The sequence below is a fragment of the Prinia subflava genome, chromosome 2 (assembly GCF_021018805.1).
Source record: "Prinia subflava isolate CZ2003 ecotype Zambia chromosome 2, Cam_Psub_1.2, whole genome shotgun sequence".
Classification (NCBI taxonomy): domain Eukaryota; kingdom Metazoa; phylum Chordata; class Aves; order Passeriformes; family Cisticolidae; genus Prinia; species Prinia subflava.
The window spans coordinates 10,639,741-10,652,464 of NC_086248.1; the positions used below are offsets into that span (position 1 = coordinate 10,639,741).

The window sequence follows — 12,724 nt, forward strand, 5'->3', positions numbered from 1 at the left end:
GCCCACTCGTCAGCACTGTATCTTGCCTTAGTGAAGCTGGAGATCTGCTACTAATATAGGCTTCTCTGCCCTAAATCATTTATTTTGGCAGCTCATAAAATATGGAAACTCTAACACTCAATATTCCCCGCTCTCTCATGATTACTGTTCAGGGACAGGCTCTTTATATCAAACAGAAACTTTAAGATTGTGGCATGTTATCAAAACCATAATGAAATCTTGTGCAAGCACAGTAATCAGAGACGGCTATTTGTCAGGACATACTGTAGAGAAAAACAAAATCCCACAGTAGAAACAGGAGTGCTTGCTCTGCTGAGAGATACTGTGAAAATGAAATGAAGCTCTTTTTTTCCTTCTCCTTAATCAAAACTCAGTATGAAAACAAAAACCTTACCAAATAACTTCTGCTGATAAAAAAAATGTTGGCTGGAAAGGAGTAGTGCATAATTTATACAGAAATAACATTAAAAGGGAGATTGTTCACATAGATCTTTCTGAGTGTGTGATCAAAAATTTTGTCCCTGTAGGGAGTTCATGTTACTGCCACTACTGGGTTGAGGCTGGATTTTACTCTCTCAGTGAGACAGTCAAAACCTGGGAAGTTGCTGAGGGAATGAAGGTGTGGGCAGATCTGATATCACTTAGGAAGTCCCTGGTGAGGGTGTGCCTGTGTTTTGACCCCACCTGCTGCGGGAGGTTACTCTTTCTATCCACAAAATATCTGTTGAGGTTTAAACTTGACTCGTTGCTTAATGAAGAGAAGCGCTGGAGGGGGAGTTACTGCTCTGGGATCTCCTGGCCTCTGATTTGTGAGCCAGAGGCCTACTCAGTAAATCAGGGATAACATTATTAAGTTACTTAAATGGACTGTTGGGATGTTAATTACCCAGCACATTTGCAGTCAGTCTGCCCTTGTGAAAATTAAGCCACTTGGCTGTCTAAATGATGCTTAACTCTGAGTGCAAAGATCAAACACTTCAGCTTAAATGTCCCCATTCTCAGCTCCACAGGCTTTCATAGTACCATCATATTTTCAATGCCATCCCATTTCTAGACGAGGAGGGCATGGTTAGGTCAGGATTATGTTTCAGCCAGAGATCTGTACAGAAGATCTTAAAAGAAACAGTGCTATCTAGTGTTATTGTTTGCACAGTTGCACAAGCACTGAATTACTGACTGTGTATGTAAATGCTGATGATACAGGGCAGAAAGGGTGTGTGGCTACAGGGGCATGACAGAATACTTTATCTTTGATCAGAAGTACAATCTATTATTGTGGCAAAGCAATGCAAGGTTAGTACCTGTCAACAAGACAGCTGGAGGCCTCTTTTTCACTGATAAATGTTGAGTGCAGCTGTGCTTGGCACATGCTTAGGCTGTAAACGGGACCCATGGCTTTAACATCGTTCTGATTTTTCCTCTCCTGATAATTGCTCTTTCCACTTCCTCAGAAGTGGTGCCCAGGTGGAATCCTGAAATCTATTCAAACCCAGAGAACAAGCTAGCTCCTAGAGCTGCCTGGCCTTATAGGCACCTGAATTCATTAATTCATCTGTATCAGTTGAAAGAATTAAAAGTCCTTAATTCCAGTTACACTTAGACCCTCAGAAGTTGCTTCACTGGTGGACAACCACAGACAGAGCTGGGTTTTTCATATTCTTCATGGTAACACCCAGTTTTTGCAGCAGCCCACACTCCAGTGAGGAAGTGGATATGATTATTTCCTAGGATGGCATGATAGTGTCATGGTCAGGGCACTTGGCAGAACTTCAGTTCCATTATCTATAAATGAAATAATTCGTGACTGCAGGACTCCTATTTCTTGGATTTCAGGGTGATATGGAAAAGGTGACTAGCTGGAACTAGACCCTCCCAGTTCCAAGAGATGTGCATTGTAGGAAGAAAGCAATCACACCTAGAATGAAGTACTTAGTATTTTCTATTTGTTCTGCCCCATGATACTCTTTTAATTTTGCCAGATTTAACAATGTGACCAAGAGTAATCTGAAATATTAACATGAAAAGAGAAAATGTATGACTCATAATGTAGGACAGCAGGTATCAGACAGAATCCACATTTTTAATTCAGAGCACTGTGGACAGCAAATCCGTTGATAGGAGAGGTCTTCACCTTCATTCTTTTGTATTTAAAAATGTAAAGATTAATAGTTAGCAAAAAAGAGCGTAAGAAAAGGATAAGTAGACAAAAAACCTCTTGACTTCCCTATTCAAAGTGAGACAGCTGGAAACATCCTCCTGACTTATTGACCTAAATCCATACCTGTTCTCTTTTCCTTGATAAATCTTTTATTTGTTTGACTTTTCTCCACACTAAACTCTATGACCAGTGGTGGTCTTTCTTGATATCAGCTCCTGATTTTACCTTGTACCTGCATGTTGTATAATCCTTCACAGCTTATTTCATGTCTTGTTTTGTCTCCATCTGTCACTCTGTATGCCTTACCAAAGAGCAACACTGCTTTAAGCCAAAATTCTAAAGACAATTTATCTGCAATGACAAAGTAGAGGTGAAGCTGAAAGATAAATAGATCTTTACAATTATTTGGGGTTTTGTTTTCTCAAAGTATGTGATTCACATATGTTATGTTTATCAAAACTCTAGGACTTGTTTTATGCTTTCTTCATATATCCCAGGGATGCACCTGGGAGGGCTTTGTGGTAAGCTGTGAACTCATTCTGCCTGACACCTATACCAACCCCAGCGTGCAACTATAACTGGTGCTGCTGATCTGGAGCTGAATTGAACTGTTCAGCTGGCTTGGATCACCCACAGAGGCACCTGTGAGACTTGTTTGGCCTGCTGTAGGTATCCACAGCATTAGTGTCAGCATCTGAGTCAACCTTCTACACTGTTTTTAGAATCACTGGGAAGACAGAATCTCCCTTTGAGACCCTGTCTTTCTCAACTGAATGCAAAGGAATCCTGTGCAATTCTCTGTCCAATTTTCCAGGCTCAGATAACAGTTCCTGGATGTGGATATAAATGTATCTGGCATCAAATGGTTACACAGCTGAACCTTCATTTATAAACCTTTTGCTCAGAGCAGTCGTATGCTGATGGTGAGCTAGAAGACTTACCAGCATTTCCTTCACCGTGCTATGTAGTTCATTTTGAGTGTCCAGCAAAGCACAGGCATGGCTCTGGCAGCAGCTGTAACACTGGCAGTTTCCATCATCCCTGCTGGTTATGGTAAACTTTCTAGCAGTGCACTCTTCCTGCTGTGAGGAGAGTGGACATTATATCACCACGTTGTTAGCAATATATGATACATAAAAGTTACTTAACACTTACGTATTAAAACTGCAATTAAACTTCCGTACTATTGAGTAACTCTCACAGAAACCATTTTAAAAGATGCACATATTTATCGCTGCAAATAATTAAATTATATCCTCCAGCAGTGCCAAATGAAATATTATATATAAATCTGGAAATATTATTTCCTTTAAAATTTTCCTGCATAGTGTTTTATTGATCTCTTTCTTGTCATTGCACCACTATGAAACATCTGTGTTTTTCCTTCAGTTCACTATCAGTTCCCATTTGAAGAGTCTGTAAATTCTGTGCTCCTTTAAAATCTATAGATAATTGATTCCAGGAGTATGTGTCCACAGCAAACTGTGTAGCTGCAGTTCCACTTCATTTAACAATATACAGTTCTTTGTTAGGTAGAGATCAAAGAATATAATTTTATTAAGTTTTATTTGCCAGATTGGAAAAGAATGGGCTTGTTTTATTCAAAAAAAAAAAAAAGGCAGGCCAAATGTTTTTCTAATAGAATATAGAGTGCAAAAGGAGGTAAAACAAAACTAAAGCAATTTATATATATCTTGAAGTTATTTTCAATCAACAACAGTCTTAATATATACTGCATTCAAAATATTTTTATCATTACCATAGAATAGTATCATTAACAAACAACATACAATAACATGGGAGAAAAAGTCTTGGGAATTGCAGAAGTAAACAAGTATTTGCTACAATGTGTGGCTCAGGAAAAAAAAAGAGTTGGATGGAAAATAAAAAGCGAGGTTATGCTTAATTCTGTGTTACACTTCCATGCCTCTGATTTCATGCATTTGAACAACTTTCAGTCAAAGTTATTGTGTCCATTAGAACTACCAACTAACATGTGCAAGTGTCTGCAGGATCAGGTGTTGCCTATGTGGGGGATGTCTAAATTCTGGGAGCAGGGAAATACCTGATGCCTCAAGCACACTGCAGAACATCACTTCTGTAAATCCATGCTCAGTGGCACTGGGTTCAGAATGCTCTGAACCATCCTAAAGGGCTTCTCTGGCTGAAATGTCCCTTTTTTTTTTTCTTTTTTTTTTTTTTAACAGAAAACATTTCCACAATTCTTTAAAGATCTTTACTGAAAGTGTTTGAAAAACAGAATAGATGAAATGGAAAAATCAAAACATGATGTCCTGGAATGTGGCTGCCAATAGCAGCTTTGTTTTGGAATGGAGAAGTTCTCATCTTTTCTTTAGTACTTTATTGCTTCTGTTTTAGGTTTTGGGAGGCCTGGGTATTTGTTTCTGCTTGAAAGCTTGGTAAAGATAAAAAACAGAGTCCAGCCTTTCTTCACTGTAAATTAAGTGGGTTTGGAATGTGCAATCATCTAAAAAAATTGACACTGATTTGTACAATGGAGCAAATGAAATAATTTTGGATATTGATTCCAATAAAGTTTATTTGTTTATTTAGCTAGTTTATTATTCTCTGTGACAAAACAGTGTAAACCCTGATACTCATTTATTTTATAAAGTCAGTTTTTTAGCTCTGGTTTCTTTAATATGAAGTTCATGTTCAGAGTGTGTAGAGTTAAAAAAATTGGACTAATTATTGTACAATGGGGCATTATAATTAGAGCAAATTACAACTGCTTGCCCAAGAGTTTTAAAACAAACAAACAACAAAAAACAAACAAATAAATACATCTTGACAAAGTGCAAGTGGTTGGGCAACAAATTTCTTTGCAATTTTGTGTTGAAAATTCTAAGCAATATGAAGAAAGTGCACACTTTGAAATGAAAATGTTAACATTTCTTTGTATTGAAATTAATTCTTGAGCCATTTTTCAAATAGTCAAAAATTCAAGATTGGAATGATTATTCAATTTTATCTAACCAAAGTGTTCAAGAGTAAATATGAAAGAGTCATTATTTAATTTTTCTTTTAATCAAAGAAATATTCCATTTTCAGATTAAAAAATATCCAAGAAGTGGAATTTCCTTACATTCTTTTCATAGACCTCTAACCTCTTCAAAAAATTCAAAGTGAACATCAAACCAAGGCCAAAAAATTGTTTTATAAAATGTGCTGTGAAAACAAAAATTATGTTAACTTTGTCATAACTTGGTCTGTCACTGTGCCTGGATGAAAACTGTTTCATTTAATGCCCAACAAAAGCTGGGTTTTTTTAATTCCCCAGCATCATTCAGAAAAGACAATTTTAATTGTCTTTTGTTTAATTTTTATTTCAGACTTCTTTTTGTTAAGCAGAATGTTAAGATACCTGATTTTGAACCATGTTTAACATCTCTATCTATTATTAATATTTTCCATGTACCTTGCTTTTATTTTCTCTATAAAATTGGCAGAACAAAAAGATAATTTTGCTAAAACTGGAGATAACCGCACTTTATTAAATTGACTAAGTCTGAGTATTGCTAATTAATGCAAGTAATCATATTTGGCATGTTCTATGACTATACTGTTTCTGTGTCTCTCGGGCTAATTTTCATAGTATTCTTTGGGGTTTTTTCAGCAAAACAAATTGGGAAATAGAAGTCTGTATAAATTCCTCCTCTGTTTAGAAATATAACATGGAGTACTTATGGTATGTATGCTTTAGGATCCCGGTTTCCCTCAGTTCTGTCTACGGTAAAAGAAGATAGGAGCCAGCAGAGGGAGGTTGAGCCCATAGAAGGCCTATACCAAAATAGCATATAAAACAGAAGAAGTGTTTCTGGAAGGGAATATAAAAGAGAAAAAAAGAACAAGGAAGAGAAAAAAAGAAAAAATAAAAGGAAATGGGGGGGAAAAATGAAAAAGAAAAAAAAGGGGAAAAAAAAGAGAAAAAATAAACCAAAAATGGACATTATTTTGTGATCTAAACCTTTGGTTTATGTACAGTTTGATCATTGTGTCCTCATCCCCTCTAAGAGATTATAGTAACCTAGTAAGAGAGAGACAAGAAAGATAAAGATGGGCACCGAAGTGGAAATAATTCCACCAAAAAAACCATGAAATTTTGCTTAGAGTCTTCAGCCTGAGGAAGATCCTGCAGAAATGTGTAAAATTATGTCCCTCAAAGAAGCTGAACTTGAAGGAGATGGTCTCCGTGCATCATTTTTTACAAGAGAGGATTTTACCAAATGAGATGAACCCATGGCAGACTAGAAAAAAACCTTGGGGGTATGTAAGAGTAAGAAATAAAATGTCAGAACTCGTTGCAATGTGAAGCAGGAGCAGGTTGGAGGAGATCAGGCACACTTATGGCATAGAAATAATTCAAAGGCTGCTCTCAGATATGGGGCTCTGGACAGTGAGGATGTTTGCCTGACTCACTCTTACCCTCCTTGATTTGTTTTTCTGAATCGGTTTCTGTGGCCCACCAGTGAAGGGCATAAGAAGCTTTAACTCTGACTCAGTAACGTTCAGTAATGTTCTAAAGGTGATGGGAAGGTCTTAAAGTACTGCCTTGCCTCACTTAGGAAATTCGTGGTGCAGCAGGGCAACTCACTCTAAGTCTGTAGCAAGCAACCGAAGACATCCATCATGTCTAAACAACTTTTTTTTTTTTTTTTAACTTATACAACTTTTTCCTGGAGACCCTGGAAAGAAGGCATCTGCAGTCATTTGGAGGATTTGGTCTCCTGCATGGCCATATGAGACACTTCAGTCAACTTGTGGGCACAAACATGATTTCTGAATTTCATGTGTATATATCTATGTTATCATATTCTTTCACTGTGAAAGCAGTAACTACTGTATGTGGTAAAATGATATATTGTTGTCCACAAAATGTCTTTGGCAACAGGATGTTCGCTAGCCTTGGAATTTTGCCTTGTATAAATATTTTTAATCTACTCCATGTAGGCATATTTTGGCTGCAAAAGAAAGGGTTTTGGAGATTAATACATCCAAGCTCAGTTCTGCTTATACATCCTACATACATCAAGGTTTTATTGAACTCTGCATCTAGAAACTTTGCAAAGCAGCTGGTTTTTTGTTTTGTTTTTTTGCCTGCTTTGCTCAAAGGGGGATTATGACTATATCCTATTTTTATACTCTACAAATGTTGTCATTTAATCTACAGATATATTTTCATTCTTCAGATGTAACCTATATAAAGCATGTTCAAATTTATAGTCATTGCTTTTCTTGTAAAGAATATTATTGGCCTCTTTTCAAATGTCCACATTTTCCCAAGGACTGTCTAAATAGCTATTTATCAATGAATAAAGAATATAACAATTATTTGACAGTATCAAGTACCTTTCAGCTGAGTACCTTAATGCTCTTTTCAAGTCTTTGCTCCTCCCTCACCATGCCCTGGGGAGATATCTTTCACCAGTCATTTTTATTGGCACAGTTGTATTGACTGGGTCTCAGGGAAGCTGCAAGCCTGTTTTCAAGCCTGAGAATCCATCAGTCACAGGCAGAAACCCAAAGCTTCTGTCCTATCACGGCTCAGTGGAGCAGTGGGTTCTCTTGCTGGTAAGACTTCTGCACGAAGAAATGTAAAGGAAGGCTAAGATGGTTGTTCTGCCCAGCTGCACTTCGCCATTTTTTTGTAAAGAGGAATTTATATGTATACTTAAGTGTACACCTATATCTCACACAACCATTTAACCAAGTTTCGTAGGTTATTTTTCTGCTGCACTGCAAGTGATGCTGGCTTTCTGAGATTGTAAGCCTTTTGCTGGAGAAGATGACAGGTAAAGAAAGAGTGGGTCCCCCCACACCCCAGCCCTTGCTGCCTGAGCACAGGCAGTCCAAAAGAGGGGCTCACCACAAGAAAACAAAACTTCCACTGGTGGAGGGGTGAAACAATATAACAGAGAGAGAGGTGTTTCCCCAATTCAAATATCAACAGTTCTATTGAGAATACAGGAATATCTTCCAGATGAACAATGGCCATTCACATCTTTGTCCAATTTCTGCCTCAATCTGGATGTGATAAGATGTCTGTAAATGCCAGTTCAAAATACAATTTAACAGCTGCCCAAAGTGCCACTAGTTTAAGCCAAACCTCATTTGAGCAAAAAATGTGTTTCCCACTTCTTACAGATCTGGAAGTTGCTCTCACTGGTGGTATGTGCTTTTCTTCATGTAGCACTGTATACATTTCAAGTGCAATACAAGTAATGTCAATTGAAAGAGACTGTTAGATCTTTTATTTATACTCGCTACCACATGATTTTTTTTTTCAGAACTTTGCTGGGGCAATTAGTCTAGTTCTCCTGTAAGCTTATATCTCATTACAGACTACCAGACTGTCCTCAGTAGCACAGACACACATATGATATCTTTAACTGGAAATGAAAGGCTCATACTGACACCATCCTTGCAACTTGGCTCCATGGCCTTCGTGATGTGTGAGAATGCAGGGGTGGGAGATGGACTTTCTTGCCTCCCACTCTCCTGCCCCAGAATTCAGCAGAGTAATGAAAGTACCTTTTTCATGCTTTCAGCAAGCTTTTGGCTGAGATCCTGTCTGTAGGAACAAAAAACAGTGGAAGATTTGCAGCAATGACTAGAAGCAGGTTTCTAGAAATGCAGAGTAATGCAGAATGCTGCTTAGCAGATGACAGTGCCTGTTGGAAATACAGTGGTAACCAAGAGATGCTGTCTTTAGAGAGGTGAGGCAGTATCTTTCCTCAGCTTGACACTGCCATCACTGTTGACTCAAAATCTGTCACTGTCCATGGACTTACAACCTAATATATGCACTAGCCTGCAAAAAGGAACAAGAGTAACCCATGTCACATTGGAGTGACGAAGTGACAGATATACACTGCATATTTTGGATTTTTTCTGTGATAGACAAATTAAACTCAGTTCTTCTACTTTTCATGACAAATCTCTGTTCATTTTTAAATCTTCTCTCACTGTATTTATCTTTCTTTATCTTGCACATATCTGTGTCCTCCTTGAAATCCAGACCTCATCAAGTTATTTTATCTGAGACTTTATAATTTTCAGTTGTTATCTGCCACAGGTTGTATGACTTTCTGCTGAACTTCTTCTGGAGTGACACCTGCAAGGGCATCAGGCTGAGGTTAAGAAGCACAAGATTGGCTGTATCCCCAGAGTTGCCTCCTGCTGTACTGCTGGGATGCAGAATCGTGGAAGAGGTTGGATTTTGGATCCTATGGCAGTCTTGCAGTTATGTCAGTTCTCACATTCAAATGAGCTGTTTGTTTACAGCCAGAGAAATATTATCTTCCCTTAAGGAATGATAATGAATTTTTTCCTATTCCCCAGGGACTCGCCCTGCTCTTCCTGCATGGTTTCCCACAAGAGGGGAGTGATCTGGACCATGAAATGGATGCTATTTTATGAATAGTTAGCTTCATGTGTTTACAATGTGTTAATGATAGTAAAGCATAGGAAGTCTTTAAATTAATGCTTTTGCAGACTGAGCCACTGTGTACATAGAGACATTTTTCTTTCTACCACTGCCCTTTTAGAGCAGAGTTTTCCCTCTAAATCATTTTTACCATAACTTCACCATCAATAAAAGTAAACTACAGGCCTCTCCCACAGACATGGAAAATTTCCAAATAGAGACCAGTTTTCAAGAAAAGTAGTTTCCAAGCCTTGCCACAGAATAACTTCTCTTTCCAAAAGGGAGATTATAATATCATGTAACCTCATGTGACCATTGCTGGCTCTTTAATGATGGCCACTCTTATACACTGGAGACATTGAAAGTGTTGGTGGTAGCTCTTCTAAGGAGATCTCTGCCCTTGTTCCTCCCCATCTCTGTTTTACCTCCAGAGATGATGGAAATAATGCCCTCACACTCCCATTGTGATATTTTGAACTGGAAATCCTTGGTCTTGCCTCACAGGCCTTTCTGAATACTTTCTTCCCTAGCTTGACTTCACTAACTACACCCTTCAGAATGTTATAGCATTTCATCTTCTACGTTTTTATTTATTATGTGACAGTGCTGGCCTTGCTTCTTTGGCTGCACAGAATACACATTTTGTGTCCCAGGAGTCACCAGGGATCCCAGTAACAGAGAATGCAAATAGTATAAAATTTAGGTACAAAAATGAGGATTAAATTCTTAAGATCTTGCTTTATACTCACAGTCCTCCAGTACTCCTGGCTGAGTCTAGTAGTAAAAAATTCTAGTATTTTGTTCCACAGGAAAAAGATTCACAATAATATTGTCTTTTTGGTTATACTTGTATAATTGAACAGTATATATTTCTGTGGTCTAAGTAGTCATGTTTCACATAATCTGTAATAATTAGCAAAGCCTTGTTGACCTATAACACTCTAAGCTGCAAAGCAGAGTGTGTGAATTGCTCCTTGAGGAAAATTTATCCTTAATGTAATTCCATTAACTTCATGCCCTTGAGATTTATACAGATATCTACCACTAACATCAAAGGTCCTTGATAATTAAAGTGTAGATTAAAAATTACCCTTTTCCATCCCTTAAAATTCCACCCAGGCCAGAAGGGAAATCCCCTGTGGTTTTTATTGTCCCTTCCCATAAGGATAAACAACCTTCTCTGAGAGCTCTTGTCTTTACCCACTGTGACAGCTAAATGGACACTGCTGGGTTGAAAGTAATGCTTCCAATTCTGATTCTTATTTGCACTAGTATAAATCACTAGTAACTAGTATAAATCACTAGTAACACTGCAGAGAAATGAATTACAATGGGAAAAAAATCAGTATAGGTGGGAAGAAAAACAGACTCTCATTTATAGCAAAGGAAAGAGCACTATCTATATGTTACCTATAATCTGTCAGTCTCACAGGAATCTATTTGTTCTTAAAATTTGCTTATCAATCTTTATGGTGTTTAACTCAACATTTTCATAAACTTACAGAGTTTACATACTTCAATTATATTTTGTTTCCACCATGTAGCTAAAAAAATACTTTTCACTAGTTCTTTAATATAGTAAAAAACATCTTTAAAACAGTAACATCAGTGAAGTTTCTATTACGACATTAAAGATTCTACTACTTTAAACAGTGGAAGACCACTACATGTTCCTGTCCCAAATAACATGTTGCTGTCAAAACCTGAGGAGTTTATATGAAAGCTTGGGTAATCCATGTGTATCATTTCAGTAGCATTTCTGTGCCATCAGCTGTATGAGATTAAGTTGAAATTTTGTTGGGAAGATACCTGTAATTAAAATAATTTCAAACTTCGCTGCCTTTTGGAAAATTGAAAATAGTAAAACACTCCATGGAAAAGAAAATCCATGTAAAAAATTTTGTTTTGTCATAATGAAGGTATTGAAATTTGAGCTTTGAAATTTACATGATCAAATAATTCTTGGAAGATCACCCTCTAAGCCTCAGCCAAGGTTTCCACACTGCCCAGCCCCACCAGCACCAAGGAGGGTCAGGACCTGTGGAGGTTGGGGCAGCCCTATCAACATGAGCCTTAGAAGAATAAACAATTTCTAGTCCAACAACAACCTGTGCGAGTTGGCAGGACCATGGTAGGCTTCCAGCAGGACCCTGTTTGTATTTCATCAAAACTTCATCAGACCTGACACATTCCTATGAAATACTTCTGTTTCCCCACGCTGGCTTTTTCCAACAAAAGAAGTGTTTGATCACTGGCTCCCAACCAACTCTATTCTGAAGCAATCTGTACAAGCTGGCCCATAAACAGTAACAGGTTCTTTCCAGCAGTTTACACCTGACTGACACATACTCAGCACTCTCTCACTATCCAAACTATTCCTCCAGGCACTTTTGTTTACAGACATATCCTTTGGGAAAGCGCATAATTTAGTCTCACTGAGAAAATATATCAGTGGTCACTGATCAATGTAATATACTTTAGAGACTAAACCAGATTAAAGTGAACCTATTAATACCACAAAATACCAATCAATATTTGAACTGTTTATCTATATATACGCTAAAAGTGCATTAGCAAAACAGCAACATATATACAAAGCTGCCCATTGTACCCACGCTGGTCCATTTTTCTTCAGTCTACATCTGTGCACGTAGCCCCAGTGGTTGTAAAATGCCAAAACACTGCTCCTGACAGATCACACCTGCTTCAAATAACACATCTCACCCCACACTAATCTGCAGCTATAGGCTGGTTTTAATGATTTTAAAATGCTGGTATTAACTCTTAATGCTCAACTAGTTTTTATGGAAGCAGCAGAGTACATTTTGTCCAGTTTTAATACAATCCCAATAAAACAGCTGGGAAATTGCAGTGCCAGAGAAAAGACATTCAAATCCACCATTTCCCCTATTGTAATAATAATCAGCTTGACAAAGTCAGATAGTAAAGCAGATTGTAGCACTTTGGGGCTTTTTATACATATATTTAATTATATTAAGTTCCCCATTTGAAAGCAATTAAAAAAATGCTTTCAGTTCAAGATTATAAAACTACCCACTTCTGATTTCAGCCTGACATTTTTATTGGTAATCTGAGTTATAACATGCTCAGGTTCATTC

At 37.6% G+C, this 12,724-nt stretch overlaps 1 long non-coding RNA gene across 2 annotated transcripts in view; it reads left to right on the plus strand.

Annotated features, from left to right (window-relative positions):
- Positions 1-12,724, plus strand: part of LOC134565138 (uncharacterized) — a 77,221-nt gene that overhangs the window by 22,363 nt on the left and 42,134 nt on the right. For both annotated transcript variants that reach the window (XR_010083785.1, XR_010083786.1), the window contains exon 2: positions 9,255-9,390. This is a non-coding gene — a long non-coding RNA (uncharacterized LOC134565138). The remainder of the gene's footprint in view (positions 1-9,254; positions 9,391-12,724) is intronic.